Genomic DNA, 20,984 nt, shown 5'->3' on the forward strand with positions numbered 1-20,984 from the left:
GTAACTATAATAGAATTTTTTTTTTTTTTAAGTGATCCGTTGGGACATCCACTGAGCTTGGTTTAGGAATAATCAAAATCAGAAAAAAGTGAGTTTGCAAAACCAGTTAATGTTAAAAAAAATTAAAAAGACAAAATCCAAAATTAGTCTCTTTATGCTCACTCTCTATTTCTCTTCCTAGCTATGGGTGAAATATATATGGTTCCATTCAGTCTTAACAGACTATGGCTATCCATGATAAGGATGCCTGTGCGTATAATTGCGAGGCAAGGGTTGCGCAATCATCAACCATTCGTCTCTGGAGTCAGCACTGCTTGATTGCAGAATGCAGCGATAAGGAGAAATCCAAGACAACTGGAAACAATGCTGAGATAAGCAGAAAGCACATACAGCACATGGTATTCCCAAATAATCAATTATTTTAGTACAAATCAGGTTCAATGGCGCTTAACTTTGGTGATCTAACAGAAACAGGTGTGTTGATGTGTTTTTATGCTGTGGATGAGTTGAATGGTTCTATGACTTGCTCATGGCCCCTTTTTTTCTTACAATGGATTAATCCAATTTTTTTTACATTTTTTTCTTAGTTTCAACTATTAATAAACAGAGAGAAAGAGTGACGGAAGCAAGAATGATAGACTACATATAAAAATCACAGTGAGGGAAAGGCAGAGGAGATCAAACCAGTGAGAGCGGGTGAGAGTAAGAGAAACATAGTAAGAAATGGGTGACTTGGCAAGTTAATTGCAAATTATGACTAAATAGGACAATTAAAATGAAAATTTTTTTTTTTAATACGACTCAATACCCAAATAAATTGATGAATATTTTAACATGTATTTTATGTGATTAAAATATATTAAAAAAAAAAAGAAAAAAAAAGGCCTTATGGAAATAAATGTTGATTAACTTGGATTTAGTATAATCATCTGATAAGGAATAAAAATATTTTTGGCTGTCGGATTCTTATGGTCTGGAATAAAAATATTGGTTCACCTCTATCGTTATTTTCATGGCAGGTGCTCGTGTGCTCGACTGAGCTCCACTCTATGGTTTGCCCCTTGTAAGTATTTTGCAGAAAACATCCGACTAGCTAAAACAACTATCAGCAATTTCCCTTGCTCTTTATCTTTGTCTAAGCAAAAATTCCATGAACAGAGTTTTTTTTTCTAGAGCTGCTCATCTGTGGAACACAATACCACAGAGCTGCTTCCCGGCTGACTATAACATGATTAGTTTCAAGTTCAACAAGAACAGGTTCTTGAAGAGCCATCCACTAAAATAAATTAACTTATCAAATTTCCATTACAGTACCCATTAAACTTTGTCCTTGAGTGGCCTCTAGTGCTTGATGAGGAGTGACTAATGTACAAAAAAAAAAAAAATAGTTGTCAACTTATTGTAAGAATCCAGAGGAAAATAAAATCAGGACAGTATTAGAAGAGATATGCAAAAGAGTAGACTTTGATGGTATCTATCTATATCTATCTGGTCGGGCTCCTTGCCCGCACCAATGTGACTCTTTCTCCAGATTTCCCTGTTTCTCATCAGCTGCCTCAGATTTTCAAGATCACAGTTGGCGTTATATGCAATTTTCTGGATTTACATAAATCAAGGTCATCCTGTGCTGATGCGCCCGTGCCATGGAGTCCACAGCAATACATTTCTAACCAACTCTTGTTTACTCCTCTGGCAGTGACCAACAAATCGTAGACATCACTCTCTGATGGTAGTAGATATGGCAGGTAGGTTACCATAAAATTGCTGCTTCGCAAAATGATCTTGCCAAGATATATTTAACACTGTAGCTTAGGGTGTATGTGCCGTCTAGCTTTCTTTCCAATCTTTTGGAGAGTGTCCAAAAGTGGATGGTATGGTCACATTAAAAGAATGGATGGGAGTTCTTGCAAGAATGTTAGACTACATATAAAAATCACAGTGAGGGAATGTAGAACAGTTGAGGTAGCAGGGTTCAGAGGAAAAGGCCAAGAAAAACATGGGAGGAAATGATAAGGATGTACTTGGGAGAAAGAAAGATAATTAAAGACCCAAACGATGCAGAAGTATAGGCGACTCTAAGTCCACCCGTACCGGTGTTGGGTGAAAACCTGTTATTGGTGTAAAAATGCCCCGCTTACTAAACTAGATTTCCTGTTTTAGTTTAAAGTAAATAAACAAATTTTAATGCAAAAATAAAAACAAGAATCATTTTAAAAACATTATTTTCTCAAAAATATAAAGAAATTAATAAATATTTCATAAACTAATATATATTTTAGAATACTAAAACAGATTCAAACCATTGAAAAAATAAAAAAAACTTGCATTCTATTATTCAAAAACAAAAAATCAAAATAAAATAAACAGTAAAAACAATAACATTTTATTTATTATTTTATGCAAAAATAAAATCAAGTATTACATATTTTTGTAAAATATATTTGAAAAAAAAAAAAACTGATATACAAAAGTTTCACATATTTTCTTTCAAGCCAATTTGCTTATTTTAAACTAAAACAGGAAGTTCGGTTTCATTTTAAACTAAAACAGGAAGTTCGGTTTCATTTTAAACTAAAACAGGAAGTTCGGTTTCATTTTAAACTAAAACAGGAAGTTCGGTTTCATTTTAAACTAAAACAGGAAGTTCGGTTTCATTTTAAACTAAAACAGGAAGTTCGGTTTCATTTTAAACTAAAACAGGAAGTTCGGTTTCATTTCCATATATAATATTCGGTTTCATTTCCATATATAATATTTTGATTGCAGAAATTCCCCATATACAAATTTATTATGTCTAGACTATTAGCCACAATCTTACGTAACTTTAGAATGCCATTTTAGACACATTAAATCATTATAATAAAATCCTACATTTCATCCTAGGAGCAACATCATCACAATTGCAACCATCTTTAGAGAAAGTAGTTCCTATTTTTCCCTTTAAATATCAAATCCTCCTATTGTTCCCAGTCATCACCGGGAGGAATTTATTATGGTATTTGTATGCTAAACGAACGCTAATGTACCATTTCAAATATGGCATCGCAATGATATCTACTTTTGCCCTATAACTAAATTGCTGTGTTCATTTTCTTACATTTTACAGCACAAGTTTGCATTTCCCCTCCTCTCTCTCTCCCTCCCTAAATCTCTCTGTATATATTCTTCCCAACTCTCTCTCTCTCTCTCTCTCACCTGCTTTTTACATTTCTTTTTATGCCAAAGGAAAAAACATTGCATGACGATGCCTAAGAAAAATCAACAAAAATTTATTTCCTCTCTCTCTCTCACTCGCTTTGTACATTTGTTCCAGCAATTAATTATATTTTTTCAAATGTAGTTACGTTTCTTTTATATGTATTTTATTGAAATATACTTTATTTAAACCTGCGCAATCTATTATGATTGTCACCGAATAAAAAATAAATGTTTCAGCAATATCATCTACTGGATTCTCCACATTGCGCACATGTTAACTTTTTTACAGGTGAGGGTTAAATTTGTACATTAGGTCCACCTCCACAATTTTCTTTAGAATGATGACTTCTATAGGTTTTCGACTAAGCTGATTAAGAAAATCTCATTCAAATTTTGCAAAGACAAGTACTTATAGAGATATAAAGACCTGTATTATGCACTGTAATTCACTGGTTGTCAGGTTTGTGCACATGCGCAATAAAGAAATCTACTTCTCTCCTACCGACAGTGTCACCCCAAAATTTTTTTCTTTTTTAGCATCTGCAGGTGGGTATGCTGACAAGGATTATCACGGTTAAATTTGGGGGAATTATTATTCCCTCCCCACCCCATGACTGGACAAAAAAAAAGAAAAAAATGATGAATATTGGTATTATCCAGGTGCAAATATGCTATGCTAAGGCAAAGAGCAAGTATGAACATTTTAAAATTATGAATTTAACTAAAAAATCATTCAACACTTCTTTCTTTAATATTTAAGAAATAATTTTTAATTTAGATAATTTAAAATGATCATGCTTGGGGTCACGAGTTAGGCATGCATATGCAAAGGTTGCTGAAAAAAATGGTAGAATCCTTCTACCGCTCCAGAAGATATCTCACTGCTGATGCAATTCTCTATCTATATAAAAGCCAAGTACATCCAAGGATGGAGTACTGCTGCCACATCTGGGCAGGAGCTGCTAAAAACAGCCTATCCTGCTTTGACAGAGTACAAAATAGACTTTGTAGCTTAGTGGGGGATTCCCTTTTCTCTTCCCTGCAACCGCTCTCCCACATTTTATACTTAAAAACATGTTGCAAACAATGCACAAGACAAACTGATGAACCCGAATTCAATATTGATTGTGTAGGAAGGAAGCTATCGATGGCAAAGATATAATTAAGAAATGGATATTGATTTAAATTTGAGCATGTCCTCTTGTGTTTCCATTTTTTAAGATGACAGCAATTTGAAAATAATTCCAACTTGAATAAAATATTTCCAGGAAGAAATTAAATCAAATTACATTTTATTTTTCTTGACATACAATAAAACTGACAAACGAGAATCCAATCTTGATTTTGTAGGAAGAAAGCTATTGATAACAAAGAAACTGAGAAAAACTGACTTTACATTATACATCAGGCATGAATGCATCTAAAAATTCTATTTCAAACAAACATGTGACAATGACACGGATAAACAAAATCTCTGAAGCAGGAGGTGATGCATTCTTGGATAGAACAGATTTTACACTATAATCTTAGTCCAAAGACCAGACAATACTTAATGCAATATTTTTCAAAATTGATTAAAAAAACTTCACTAATACAGGGCGACACCCCCCCCCCAAAAAAAAACGGGCCCCAACTATAATTAGGCCCTGTTTCTTAGTGTTTTGTCCGAATTAAATGAAACTTTGGTCATAACTAGTTTATTATATTCAAAACATCACATCAAAACACTAGGGTTTTTGGCCTTTTTTTCTCCGTTCTACAGCATATGTTCTAGATGGCCTCCATTTAGCTTTTGTTTTTTTTGGGGGGGGTCACCCTGTATAAAACGGTTCAGTCACATTGTATAAAATAGGCTGTTGTGAAAAGGACATCTTTACTTATTTGAATCCCCAGGAGGGAAAATTTATGGTTTTCAATCAGATGGATATGCAGCTTCGGATCACTCTTTACCTTAAGTTGAATTACACTATCGTTTGATCATTTAACTTTTAATGAAACCAAATTGTTAATAACAATGTTATAAAACTATACTTTTGTTAAGGTTTATTAATCTCTATAAAATGATTGGAGGTAAAACTTTTTAAATATTTGCAAAAACTTTTAAAGCCAGTTTTATTTTGATTTGATAGGGGGGGTGCTCCAGACAAAGCATGAAGCCACTTGCTGTAAGGAACTAATATAAAAAAAACTAGATGAAAAACGTATCAACATTAAGTGTTAGATGGAATAATAATTCTTTCCTCTTGTGAGAAAATGTTTAGAGTGATAGAGAGAACCAAAATGTTTAGAGTGATAGAGAGAACCAAAATGTTTAGAGTGATAGAGAGAACCAAAATGTTTAGAGTGATAGAGAGAACCAAAATGTTTAGAGTGATAGAGAGAACCAAAATGTTTAGAGTGATAGAGAGAACCAAAATGTTTAGAGTGATAGAGAGAACCAAAATGTTTAGAGTGATAGAGAGAACCAAAATGTTTAGAGTGATAGAGAGAACCAAAATGTTTAGAGTGATAGAGAGAACCAAAATGTTTAGAGTGATAGAGAGAACCAAAATGTTTAGAGTGATAGAGAGAACCAAAATGTTTAGAGTGATAGAGAGAACCAAAATGTTTAGAGTGATAGAGAGAACCAAAATGTTTAGAGTGATAGAGAGAACCAAAATGTTTAGAGTGATAGAGAGAACCAAAATGTTTAGAGTGATAGAGAGAACCAAAATGTTTAGAGTGATAGAGAGAACCAAAATGTTTAGAGTGATAGAGAGAACCAACTCCATGACTTTAAGAGGAGGAAATGCAAGTTATAATAAGGCTGTTTAAAGTAAACCCAAAATTCACTTTCTATTCTCTTTAAGTTTAAAAGATTTCTTGGTACTTATGCAGTATAGGGACTGTGTTATCGTCAGCATATTCCATGCAGGTTACATAAACCACCAGAATGTGGCCTAATGCTTAGCCAATAAAATCACAGCAGTCAACAATTGGCAAACTGTACCTTCTGTTTATTGAAGGGTTTTTTTTTTTTTTGGTTTTTTTTATGGTATCTTTTGTTTATTAAATTGTTAAGTAATTAAAAAGACCCTCCTATTTTCCATGTTAAGAATGCAGTTGGGGTCCTGGTTATGACCTTAAGAGACATCTAATGGTGAGATCCCATTTGGGGGAGGGGGGGAGAAATGTAGAACTGGCCCTTAGTTATCATTGCTTCCAGGTCCACATTGGCCTGGAGTAGTAATATTTGTGAGAGCATCTGGTGTTACCAGATTAGGCTGTCTGAAGATACTGACTTCCTGACCTAAAATGAACAAAATATTGATGTTTTTTCCCTTCTATTTGTAAAACTCAACCACGTCCTGTAAAGTCAAAAACAAAATGAACAATTTTCTCCTACAAAAGAATCAAACTAAACACCATAAATAAATATTTGAAGATATAAAGAACTTGGAGAATAAAAACTTTTCAAAATTACTGGATTCAGTGTTAATATATCGTAAAACAAAACCACCAAACCAAACCAAACCTACTGGTGGATATAATTCCATAATAAAATTCTTTTAGGAGTTCAAATTGTAAAAAAATTTTTAGATGCATTATTTATTTATTTATTTTTTTGTGTGGAGTGTTATATTTTTCATAAGTGACCACATCCCCAACTTCTTGACTGATCAATGCTGCCACGTTTTTTTTAAGCACAGTATATGCATCCCTCTGCCTGTTCTACAAGTATTTTAATGGTGAATGCTCTGACGAACTGCAGACACTTGTGTTCCCACGACATAGACACCATCGACAAACCCGACAGGCAGCTAAATCCCACCCCCACACAGTAGAGATCCCTAGATGTAAAAGATCTTTCTACTCCAGTAGTTTCTTCCCCAGAACCACTTCACTCTGGAATTCCATTCAAGGTTCCTGCTTCCCTAACTGTACTGACATGCAGAAGTTCAAGTGCAACGTGAACCGACATCTTGCTGCCCAAATCCCCACATAGTGCCCCAGTAGTTGCTGCCCCTGATAGTAGCCCCCTACACCAAAGTGGCAATGCGCCTTGTTTAGGGTGAAAATGTAATAAAAAAATTTTTTTTTTTAAATATGCTTATATTACCAACTTTGAAACATAATCTTTGTACCTTAATATTTTATCTAGTTGAACGAAACCTTTTATTATTGGGGAAAAAACACTAAAATAACATATTGCTTCTTGAGCAAATTTTTCAAGGGTTAAGTATTTGCTTAATTTATTATGAATGTGATAGTAAATAAAAAAACAATGTTAAATTTTTAATTGTTATTCTAACATACATTTGAAAAATTGACAGCTCAAAATGTATTTTCACAATGTGGGTCGAGCATTGAGCTTTTATACTTAAAATATAGTTTCTAAAAAAAAAAAAAAAAAAAAAAAACACTACTTTGCCCATGAACCAAAAACAAATGTGATTTCTTTTTTACATTCGCCTAAATCAAACTATGGAATCCCTATACACAGTAAAAAATAGGATAATGATTGGATTTTTTTTTTTATTTCGGAAGTACTCTGAACAACCATGAATCACAAATCATATAATAATCTTTAATGCTAAAAATAAAATTACTTTGTGCTTCCATATTTTTCAAGGAAAATTTACTGAGCAGATGCATTTTTGTTATTAAATACTAAATTGTTATTATTATATTAATTTTTTTTTTTTTTACGCAAATAGGTCACAAATAAGTAGATAAACGAAAATGAATTATTTTCAACTAATTTCCCAACTGTATTTCCTTTAAAATAATTTATGTCGCCAATAGAAACGTTTAATATTTCAAATTATTTTTTCTGAAAATGATCAAGACAAGTTACAACTTGTTCATTCGACAAGGTTTTCCTTTTTAATGGCAAAGGAGTTTATCATGCTAAACTCAAGCAATCATCATCATCATCATCATCATCATATCATATGAATCTGAAGATTCTTTTGTTGGCATTGGTTTCCCCGATATTTTTCTAGTCAGAATTCTTTGGAGAAAGACACTGGGAATTATGAGAGGAACAACATGAAGGTTGCCAACATCCAAAGTGAAAGTGATTTTTGTGGAACGAAATGAATTCAAACTTGAAACACTAAAGTTGTCAATATGTATCCTTAACCAATTGACCATCGTCACTTCCCGACCAGAAAGTATGAAACATACTTTTTATTTAAGTTCTGAATTTTTTAGATGAGGGCTGTTGGTTTATATTACTTGTATTGATTGGACTATTGTTCTCATCTTGAGGGTTATTTGTGTAACGTTTCGGTTGGATTATCTTTCGATCGTCATCAGCCATTAACTTTTCTCTTTTCTTTTCCAAACAAAAACCAACATGCCTGAAGATGGTCGAAGGACAATTCGACCGAAACGTTTCACTACTAACACTCAAGATGAGAATAATAGCTCAATCAATGTCAATATATACTTTGTATTTATTTGATAAATATATGCTTGATTTTTTTATTTAAATTTTAACAAAAGATTTTTTTAATTCTTAAAAAACAAAAAAATATATAGGGAAAACTTTACCCATTGCTCTTATATTGTCAACATGAAACTAAAAGTTAGCTAACTTTTTTTTATATATAACACTAGCATGGGTGCCTGGTGTTGCCCAGGTGTTTAGAGTGTGTGTGTTGAGAAAAAAAAAAGTGGTAATAGACAGGCAGGCTCGAACCGCAAAGGAGGAAAAGAATGTGAAAAAAAAAAATGTGATGTCTTTGCTGTTGTGCCTATCGCCAAAACGGAAGTGATGTAGGTTTAAATTAAGGCTAGTCAATTGAAAAAAGGTGATGACTTTCGAAAATATCAGTGAAAAAAGTGACTCCTCCCTGTAGAAAAGTGGCCGATTGAGAATGAAGGCATTAATGTTTTTGGCCAATGTTTCAATATTTGTCGTCCGAAGGATTGAGCTTCAAAATGATACCGATCTTGTGAAAATCCATCTCCTCTGTCGAAAGTTTTAGGCATACATACAAAAAGACAGGTGAGATTTATATTATAGATTATTGTCAATATCCAGGAAGTATGTAGGGCTTTTGTTTTTTTAAAGCAATAAAATGAAATATTTTAGATTTTGGAGTGAAATCCACTTTACTATATGAATATAAGATAAAATGATCACCCAGTTCTTAACAGAGTAAGACAGAACGGATAACAATTTTTTTTATATTTTTAAAATGGCCACGATTCTTTATTATTTTTTTTTTTTTTTTCAGAGCTACTAGTATAGTTCAGATTTTTCTCTCTCATATTTATTTTTTATTGAACCTCCGGACTTAGAGTTAGTGTGAATGAAGGACATGCTTTGCTGTTAGGATTTGTTTTGTCCTTTTATTCTGCTATATTTCCAAATGTCAGCCATTTTGGAAATATGAAAATAGTTACTTGTTCTGTCCTATGCTATGTAGTCAAGATCTGGGTGATCAATAATGCTTTCATGTCAAAAAGTAAGTGATCATTTTATAATATATTTATATAGTAAAATGAATCATTCTAAAGTAAAAATAAATAAATATTTCTAATTTGTTTTTCAGGATGTTGATGCATAATCTCACAAAAAAAAAAATATTCTATTGACAATGGGAGTGTGGGGTGCCTTTTTTATTTTAGGATGGCAAAGTAAATGTTTTTTTATTTTAGGATGGCAAAGGAAATGTTTTGTTTTTTTTTAACAGTTGAATTTAACAAAGATTTTCTGTATTTCTTCTACATTTATTTTCTTTGATCTCAACTTTTTTTTCAACAATTTTATTTTACATTACATTTGATTGAATTTACATGATGGCAGCCATGGCAAGAAAAACTAAAAGATCCAGGTTGTACTTGATGGTCGTACTTTCAAAACGGCACAACATTAATTGCTAGTGTACCTCAGAGATACTAATTTTCATAAACGACTTCCCTGATGCAATTGTATCCAAGATGGGTGCGTTTGTTGGTACACTATTCTCGGTATGCAGACAAAACAAACACATGCATATCCAAGGCAATGACAAAATCCTTAGAAACTGATCTCTAGTTGGTAGTGGAATCAGAACATAAGTGGATGGGAACATTTAATGTTATTAACACAAAGCTCCTTTCCTTTAACAATTACGAGAAATCTTATCAACTACAGATCACCATGACTAATAACTCCCTACCTGAGAGTTCATCATTTAAACTCTTTGGCCTAATATTTACAGGTAACATGAATTGGAACAAATACATAGAAGCCATTGTCAAGACTGTTGTAAAGGAGGTAGGCTCCCTAAACCGTGCTAGAAAACTTATCACATCTGCCGGTATCCTATATCTCTTCAAAGCCACCATTCACCCATGCATGGAGTATTGTTGCCACATCTGGACTTGTGCACCAACTACTAACCTCTTTATCAGGGTCCATAAAAGGGTCTCTAACCTAATAGGTGCTACTATCTACCAAGCTCCAATCCCTGTCCCATCGCCACACTGTAACATCCCTATGTTTATTTGACAAGTATGTTAATGGAATGTGCTCAGACAAACTTGCTTTATTAGTAGCCACTTCACATGAATGCTCCCAACCAACCCGACAATTAGCAAAATCCCACCCTTTCATTGTAGAGGTGCCCAGATACCAGAAATCTTTCTACTCCCCCCCCCCTTATTAAGCCATAGTCATATAAAACTGCTAGCAATAGACAGAGGCTACTAAGCTAATTAGGGAATGCTGATCAATGCTGCCACTTTTTTTTTTTAAGCACAGAGTATATGCTTATATTACCAACTTTGAAACATAATCTTAGTACCTTAATATTCTATCTAATTGAATATTACAATAGACAATACAGAATTCCAAAACTGTGACAATGATACATGTTCATTCACACAATTCTGAAGCAGCACATTCAGGACTGCAGAACACAAGCAAAAGGAGATTGACGGTACATCTCTGAGCGAACACGTGCGATTATGCAATGGGTCTAATGTGAATGTATATTGTCGCAGGTTTGGTCTGTCCAGCCATAGCACGAGGTGATATTTAAGGATTGCGGTAAAATAATCTACAGGCAACAGATGCAACTGTCACATTCCGGCGAGTAGACAGCAGATCTAATCCAAGCAGATGATATACTCTCGAGGGAACAAGGTCATGGTAAGGAATATGTAGTATATACCTAATGGCAGAACATTGCGGATGCTCAAGAGAATCAGAGAACACTCTGCCAACTCCGACGAATATTATGGACCCGTATTCCAAGTGGAGACAGATCATTTCCTTGTAAAGCATAGTTAGGAGATGCCATTCATTTTTCCCTCATACTGCTCGCCTTTAGAATTCCCTCCCTTGTTCATTTCTCCCAGACTGTAGCAACATACTGAAATTTAAATATGATGTGAACAAACATCTTTCTGCATAACTCCCCATTAAGGTATGGCCCTCTAATTCACATTACCCCCCCCTTATGTTTCAGTGACAATGCGACTTATCTGGGGTGAAACAAAATATTTCCATCGGACTGCTTCCCGGCTGACTACGACATGGTCATTTTCAAATCTAATGTCCATAAGTTCATGTTGAGCTGTCCTCTTAAATAATCAATCCCTACCCAAGTTCCACCATAACTGATCACCATGGTCTTGTCACACCATCTGCCTAGCACTTATTAACCCTTATCTTAGAGTAGCCTTTGAGTTTGATAAGTAGTGACCTCTCAAGTAAAAAAAAAAATGTCATTCACGAACAATATTCTTTTCTTGTTTTACATATTTTTCACGTTACTGTTCATTAATAATGCTTTCTTTTTTATTGTTTAACATTTTTTTAATTTTTTGTTATTTCATTGTTTAATGTAAAAAAAAAAAAGTGTACTTGTCCAGAATTCACCCATATTAAAAAAAATAAATAAATAAAACAAAAATCGCATGTACATACCTGTGACAGAAAGCGAATATCACATTCTAAAAATCATGTAAATGGATTAAATGGCTTTATTTTCAAATAAGAAAATCAAATTTTACGACTAACCGAGGAGCGACTATCTCGCAAAACTATTTTGAAAACAGTCTGAAGAAACAAGATAAATCAAAATAATTCAAACTTGGAAGATTTTTTTAAAAAATTCTTAACACGGGGAAGGTGGAGGGAGGACATTTAAAAAAAAACTCAAATTAGGTTAAAAATTATTTTATTAATAAAAAGTAAAACTACTTGATCAGTTCGCGTGATTTTTAAAATATGATAATTTTTTTTTTCCGTCGCGAGTACGTACATCCTACAAATTTTTCTCTTTTTTTTTTTTTCTTTTTTAATAAAAGAATTATGGACAAGCACCAATGATGCACCATATATATATATATATATATATATATATATATATATATATATATATATATATATATATATATATATATAGAGAGAGAGAGAGAGAGAGAGAGAGAGAGAGAAATTGTTTCCCTAAAGTAAAAAAAATAAGGAGGAGTGAAATTTTCATGGTTGATTATTTTAATAGTAAAAAAAAAAAAGAAAGAAAAAAAAAATATGAATAAAGGGGGATAACTCTGGTTGAAAAATAAGGGACAAATATTTCTCACTTAAAATCATTAGTTTTACTTTCAGTTTTAAGGCTTTCTCGTTGTAACACGTACAAACAACAAAAATTGATTTTATGCCCGTGTGTGCAATACATGTAACTGTGTTGATTCATTTTAGAATAGTCGCTCTTCACAGAAACACCGTTTATTTTGCTTGGTTTAGGAGCATAAATCGATTTCATTTTTACCTACTGTCGATCTCACGATATCAACGAAAAAATAAAAAGTCACACCCTGGAAATAACCGCAAATTTTATTTAAAATACATTTTAGACTTTAAAGTGGGGGTTCATTTTATCATTTAAACTTAACGCTTTCAGATAGTGGAAATAATAGCGGTCAGGAAACGTGTGATCACCAGTGGCGATCACACCAACACCACCGCAGACTGGTCAGGAAGTGGGTGATCATTTTACGGTATATTTATATAGCAAAGCGAACTACTACTGCAAGTTTTAATATGTATTTTATTTTTTCAATTTTCCAGTGTGTAAACGTATAATCAAGAAAAATGAAATAGAATCTTTTTCTTTTTCTCTGAATCTGTTGTAAACAAATTTCATTACCTAATAAGTTTAAAGCTATTATATATATATATATATATATATATATATATATATATATATATACTTAATATCATATAGAAAATCTCCAATGATAACGAGATATATCAACAACTCGCAAATATCAGTAGCTCTCTCTCTCTCTCTCTCTCTCTCTCTCTCTCTCTCTCTCTCTCTCATACCAGGTTAAATGTATTCAAGAGTGATAATGAATTTAACGATGTTATTAAAAGTGCTCAATAAAAGAAGAGCAAGATATATTTTTTATTGATATAAACACATTTACATGGTCGCGACACTGAACATGCTAATGTTTCGGACAAATGGTTGGTTAAAACTAGAAGTCCTCGTCAGGCGACTTGATAAAATAGTTGCTTTCCACAGAAGAAATCACTCCTCAAAATCTACATATCGTGCTAGTTTTTTGGGGTTTTTTTTAGATTGGATTTTTAAGTTAAATTTGTCTTTTACCGTATTTTTGTTCATTAAATTGTTAGATGAAAGTACAAAATAGTTACAAAATGCCTTCCTCTCGCCGTATTAAGAATTTTTTTTTAATAACGCTATTATTTCAGCACGGTCCGTATTCTACATAAATGCCAGAAGACATTTTAGTTTTCATTTTTTTTTTTCTTAGCATATTATTTATATTTATATATTAATACAAAAAAGTGTTCAGTGTTTTTAAGCTCTTTAATTTAAACTAAAATCTAATACAATGTTTGGGGGATAAAAAAAGTGACTGATGCTATGCAATGCATCTATGTTACCGTACCTGCCGCACTATTTTTTCAAGTTCAATTGAATCTTTACGATATATTTGTTTATTAAATTGTCGGATGAAAATACAGAATAGTTACAAAATATCCCCCTCTCTATGTTAAGAATGGTTTTCTAAATAATGTTATTATTTCAGCGTAAAGTACCGATTTTTTTAGTTAAAAAAAAAAAAAACAGGTAAGCGTATAAATAAATTTAATAATAATAATAAAGTAAAAAAAAATCCGATATAAATTATTGGAAAGGTGTTTCGGTGCAAACGAGGTGTCTTTACAATGCGTTGCTTGCGTGTTGTTTGTTTTCTTTTTGTATCGAATTTATTAATTGTGAAAATAATTTTAAAAAGGCCAAGAAAATAATTTTTCGTTTTTTTGTTTGTTTGTTTTTGTTTTTTCAACGATTTTGGTTCGATCGGTATCGAACGAAGATCAAAGGGATGAAAAGGGACAAGAAATCAACGAGAAAAGATCGGAGGTATAGTTTTTTTTTTTGTTGTTGTTTTTTTTTCACAACTGCGCGTTTTCTCGGCTCTTTTCGGGTTTGACGCTTCGTCAAGCCGCTGCAGTTTCGAGATGGACCAAAATGAACAAATCATGGGGGAAGGGGTATTAAATTTAACGACAGCTCACCTGAGATTGAAGAAGAGGGAAGTGAACATCCACATCCAACGAGAGTGTCTCTGTTTGAGTCTAAGTGCGTGTGTGTCTTTTTCTTCTGTCTGTGCGTCGTCGCCGTCGCCGTCGCCGTCCGATGACGTCACTTTAGCCTCGTTCCGGACTTGACCCCCGCCGAGAGTTCAGGTCGAAAATGAAACAAAAATATTATAACCATTTATTTATTTTTATGTGACCAACGAGAATTTAACGAAACAAAAAAGCTACGAGTAAATTCATATTTATTTACTAAATAGATTCCTTTAAAAAAAAATTAATGCATCCAAGATGTAGCTGGATGGTTAGCGTCGAGTTTGAGGTTTTTCTTTACTCTAATTCATTGTACAAGTTCGTTATATAATGTTGAAATCAATCATTCTCCTTGCTGAATATCATAATCATCATCGCCATCGTCATCATCATCATCACTAATAGTATAATAGTAATTATAGTAAAAATGGCGCTTATGTAGTTCGAGACGCTTATGCAAGGGAGATAACTACCATCGACTAAGCAAAATTAAGCAATCGTTTTTTCTTTTTCTTTTCTTTTTTGCAAGAAATAATTTGGGACGCTGAATAATCCAACGATCTGTCAAGTAAAAAAAAAAAAAAGGGTATTTGTACAGTTTAATCAAGACATTAAAAAAAATGAAAATATTGAAAAAAAAAAAAGTGTACGTACTCGTTACGGAATAAAGTTTTCATACAAAAAAAAAATTATTTAATTTGACCAAGTAGTTTTTTTTTTTTGGGGGGGGGGGGGGTTACATGGAAAATCAAATTTTAACGAGATTGATCGGGTAGAGTCCATCTTGATTTTTCACGGATGAGGAGGGAGCACCAGGGGAGATAACTTCAATCACCGCTTAAAGTTTGTCAAAATTTGACAATTTTGAAACATGGACAGAAAAAATATATAGACGAATATTTACGGGGGGGGGGCAGTTATTTTAAGAGTTTATATGTCCTTTTTTTATCTTTTTTTCATTTTGTCCTTTGTTAATAAATTTTTCGTTTAAAGGTATCCCTCCTCGTATCTGTAAATAGACAAATGCGACAATAGATCGATCTCATTAAAATTTGATTTTCCGGCACTTGTACAGTTTAAAAAAGTTTAAATTGTACGTATCCGTTATGGAATGAAGTTCTCCGGAAAAAAAATTACTTAATTTCATCAAGTAGTTTTTGCTTTACAGCGAAAAAACAATTTTGCTATGACACCGAGCAAAAGGTTCGATTTTTAGGAAGAAAAGCTAGTAAAAGAGATAGGGAGGGAGTGTCGACGTTTTAATTGGTGTTATCCCCAGTGGCGTGTTCTTGTAGGGGAATAAATAAGAACACCGGATTACCGGTGTAGGGTAAGGAGTGAGGTCCCTTGAAAAAAGAAGAGGAGAGTCCGTACACATGAGGCACGGATGCAAAAAGTTCTTCTCCTAAAAGACAATGTTGGACAGGCAGAATACAACTCTAGAATACAGTCCTCACTCCTCCCGTAAACCCCACTATTGAAGTGAGTAATCTTTTTACCTTAATGTTCTGAATTACAGTGTTGTCATGTTTTCATGTTTGTTAATAAATTCTTGTCGTTTATACTTGTTGTACGTTTAGTAATTATTAAGGCTGGTCGGTAGTTTTGGGACTTGGAAGAACCTAAACCCGTACCAACAGTGGTGACCCCAACTAGCAACATAGAATACGCAAAGCAACGTTTTTTTTTTATGTTTTAATAACAAAAGGAAAATGCGTAAAATTAAAGTTTATTTTTAAATAAAAATAATCCATAACATGAATCCCGGCGTCAGAGTAGTTAAAAATAAATAAACAAAATATTTACGTATGTAAGTTAAAAATAAAAAAATAAAAAATAATGACTAGTTACGTTTTTGTGCCGAGATTTATTTTATACAAGTATCGTTACCCTTTCATCGGGATATTCACATTTTTCTCGCACAACAGATATGGCCGACCGCGTCTTCTTCAATTTGCACGCAGCGCCAGGCTCGTGATTGGCTGATGTGAACACTACGTCACACTTCGTCTTCCTCTTGCTCTGTCCCTACTATTACTACTATACGGTGTCATCTAGCTAACTGTCGCTATAAATAATAATAATAATAATAAAAATCATAAATAAATATGAAATGGCGTCGCCCACATTCAGTCTGATTCCAACGGATGTACGGAATGACCCTGCTTTGTTTTTCGCACAGCTAGATTTATATTTTCGGCAGAAAACGATATCAGGACAGACTGAAAAGTTTTGCCATGTGGCGACTATATTACCTCAGGATGTTATCGTCGAGGTGAGAGACCTAATTATATCTCCTCCCACGGAGAAACCATATGACACCCTACGAGAAAGAGTGACAACGGCTGTGTCAGTTTCAGAACACAGGCGAATCTCACAATTATTAGAACAGGAAACGATGGGGGATAGCACGCCGTCACGGTTTCTAAAGCGCCTGTAGAACTTGGCTTAAGGGACAATGGACAATAATATTGTCAAACACATCTTCCTACAGCGCATACCAACCGAGTATAAGGTGGTAATAGCTGCACAAGATGAATCTATGCCAGTGGCACGAGTGGCTGAAATAGCCGACCATATTGCCGATATAATGTCGACACGGTTGTCAATGGTGGCTGGTGTTCAGACATCGGAGAAAGACGAGCTACTCTCCAAACTAATGGAGGGACAGACCAGATTGGAAGCTCGCATGAACAAAATGGCGAAGGACATCGCGAGACTTACCCTCGAGAATAAGCAAAGGCGGGGAGGTGCGCGCAGCCACTCCAGAGAACGGAGGCAGGATAGGACCATTTGCTGGAAGCACAAGAGATTTGGGGAGAAGGCAAATTCCTGTATCCCACCGTGTAGTTACAAGAGTTCGGGAAAAGCTTAAACCGACAGAAGAATGCGGCATCAACTGTCGGTGCATCTCGTTCAGGCCGCCTATTGTATGTGGTGGACAAAACTCAGGTACGTCCTTTTTGGTGGACAGCGGGGCACAGGTGTCTCTCATTCCTGCGACTGCAGCCGACAAGAAATCCCCTCCCTGTAAATTTACACTACGAGCTGTGAATGGCTCGTTAATACACACATATGGGGAGAAGTGTATGGACCTTAATTTAGGCCTGCATAGAACATTTACCCACAGTTTTATAGTGGCGGATGTAGACAGTGCTATTTTAGGTACCGATTTTTTACAGGCGTTCGGTTTGGTGGTGGATATAACAGGCCAGGGTCTGAAAGATCCAGAAACGCATCTCACAGCGTGTGGGGTAGTTAGGACTGGTACTCTATTGTGTCCAGCAGTGGCACATGCAAACCAGGATAACGATTTTCTGAGTCTCTTGAAGGAATACCCTTCAATTTCAGTGCCTTCTTTCCATAGGGACGTTTTGCCACACTCCACCACACACTATATCGAAACAAATGGTCCGTCCGTTCATAGCAAAGCTAGGCGCTTAGCACCAGAAAAGGTAACAGCGGCCAAGGCTGAATTTCAGCAAATGATGAAGTTAGGTATAGTTCGCCCTTCAAAGAGCGAATGGGCTTCACCTCTTCATCTTGTCAACAAAGGTGTTAACACATGGCGGGCATCTGGGGACTACAGAGCACTGAATGCAGTCACTAAACACGATAGATACCCAGTACCGCATGTCCAGGACGTGGCAGCAGTGGCTCAAAATAACCGTTTTTTTATAAAATTGGATTTAATTCGAGCATATCACCAAATACCGGTGGAGCCCAAACACATTCCTAAAATGGCTATCATCACCCCATTCGGGATGTTCGAGTTCATGCGAGTTCCTTTTGGGTTGCGGAATGCAGCACAAACATTCCAACGGTTCATAGACCAGGTGTTGTCAGATTTGCCATTCGTCTGTGCATATATTGACGATGTACTTATTGCTAGCCAAACTAGAAAGGAACACATCGGTCATGTGCGACAGGTCTTCGAACGTTTGAAGCAATATGGGATAGTCCTAAACCCATTAAAATGTGCTTTTGGTCAATCCGAAGTAATTTTTTTAGGACACCATATTTCAGAGGGGGGAATATCCCCATCACCAGAGATGGTCAAGTCCATTCAAAATTTCCCTATCCCTGCCACAATGAGGCAGCTGCATCAATTCTTGGGGCTGATAAACTTTTATCGTAGGTTCTTACCTCACTGTGCACAAGTACTTTTACCATTGACAAGTTTGTTGACAAATGTGAGGAAGTGTGACATTGTATTTTCAGAGCACGCGGTAGAAGCATTCAACAAGATCAAGGCTATGTTGCAGGAGACTGCAAAATTGTCTCACATCCAACCCAACCAGGAGCTGTGCCTAGCAGTGGATGCATCCGCAATTGGAATTGGAGCGGTCCTACAACAAAAATGTGATGCGGACTGGAAACCCATTTCCTTTTTCTCAAAAAAATTAACAGAGATTGAGAAACGCTATAGTACATTTTCCAGAGAGCTGTTAGCTGCATTCTCCCCGATACGCCATTTCCGGCAGCTCTTGGAAGGTCAGCAGTTCCATATCCTCACGGACCACAAACTCCTGTTAGGCGCTTTACAGTCTTCCTCGGACAAATATTCTCCCAGAGAGATTCGCCAGATGGATTATATCCTTCAATTGACATCGGATATCTGGCACATCAAGGGAGCAGACAACATCCCAGCAGACACCTTATCGCGGGGAATTAATTCCTTCCTGTTGCAGCCGGCAATTGACGTCGACACCTTGTCTAAAGAACAACAGAAGGATGAACATTTACAAAATCTCCTGCAGAATAATCCAACTTCATTGAACCTAGTGACAATTACCAACCCTACCAGCCACACAAAAGTTGTGTGTGACACAAGCACAAACAAACTGCGACCATACGTTCCAGCATCGCTACGCAAAGACATATTTAAGGCAGTACACGGTCTATCGCATCCAGGGGCCAATGCCTCTGTAAGGCTACTAACAGACCGATATGTCTGGCCGCGAATAAAAGCTGATACAAGAGCGTGGGCGAAAACGTGTGTGGAGTGTCAAAAAGCCAAGGTCGGTCGTCACACGCGGGCTCCTCTAGGCACGTTTCCAGTTCCAGATGAGAGATTTCAGCACATTCATATCGACATCACCAGACCATTTCCGACATGTGAAGGTCAGTGCTATCTGCTGACATGTATCGACAGATTCTCACGATGGTTTGAAGCTCTACCGATGCCAGACATGACGGCATACACAACTGCCAGGACATTCCTTGCTGGCTGGGTGGCCAGATTCGGTGTACCACAAAATGTTACATCAGACAGAGGTCGACAGTTTGAGTCAGACCTTTTTCGTAAACTTGCAAAACTTTTGGGCACCAAGAGTATACACACCACGGCTTATCACCCCCAGGCAAACGGCATGGTCGAGCGACTATATCGCAGTCTGAAAGCCTCCTTACGGGCACAGCTTACGGAAAATACAAGGTGGTTAGAACATCTGCCACTAATATTGTTGGGACTGCAGACAACGGTGAAAAGAGATATGGAGTGCTCAGCAGCGGAGGCTCTATATGGAACCACATTGCGGTTGCCAGCACAATATTTTTTTGAAGCACCAAAAAAAGTTATGGACATGACAGCGTTTGTCGACCGGCTAACAACAAAAATGGCCAAGATGGCATATTCTCCCTCAGGCTCGAATAGGAACATGGTCCCATATGTACCTAAGGGTTTAGAGACTTGCACGCATGTCTTTATCCGTGATACGGAAAGGAGGCATTCCCTGCAACCGCCGTATCATGGCCTCTTTAAGGTTGTGGAGAGACAAAATAAGTTTTTCAAGGTGCTTATCAAGAATGAGGAACAAAACATTTCGGTAGACAGGTTAAAACCCGCAGCACTGGAAGAGACATATCTGAAAGTATCACCCCCAAACGCCATGCCGGTAAATATGACGCTTCAGAAAGTAGAAAAGAAAAAGACACGGTCAGGTAGACATGTCAGATGGCCAGCACATTTAAAAAATTTTGTGACGGTTTAAATAAAATTAAAAATGTTGCCCATTTATTTCAGGTACTCCGTATTTTGGGGGAGTAAATAAGTAATAAGTAGGGGAATAAGCAAAAGGTTCGATTTTTAGGAAGAAAAGCTAGTAAAAGAGATAGGGAGGGAGTGTCGACGTTTTAATTGGTGTTATCCCCAGTGGCGTGTTCTTGTAGGGGAATAAATAAGAACACCGGA

At 35.5% G+C, this 20,984-nt stretch overlaps 1 protein-coding gene across 3 annotated transcripts in view; it reads right to left on the reverse strand.

The window, feature by feature from the left end:
• The window catches only part of LOC145248991 (arfaptin-2-like), a 245,020-nt gene extending 229,585 nt beyond the window's left edge, over positions 1–15,435 (reverse strand). Inside the window, exon 1 of one of the 3 annotated variants that reach the window (XM_080110834.1) lies at positions 14,738–15,435. The gene's annotated coding sequence lies outside the window, so the exon portion shown is untranslated. The remainder of the gene's footprint in view (positions 1–14,737) is intronic. The other 2 variants (XM_080110836.1, XM_080110832.1) reach the window with 2 other exon arrangements.
• Between the last annotated feature and the right edge of the window lie 5,549 nt (positions 15,436–20,984).

This window comes from Euprymna scolopes, chromosome 27 (genome assembly GCF_053919585.1).
Source record: "Euprymna scolopes isolate OS-2025 chromosome 27, ASM5391958v1, whole genome shotgun sequence".
Lineage (NCBI taxonomy): Eukaryota > Metazoa > Mollusca > Cephalopoda > Sepiida > Sepiolidae > Euprymna > Euprymna scolopes.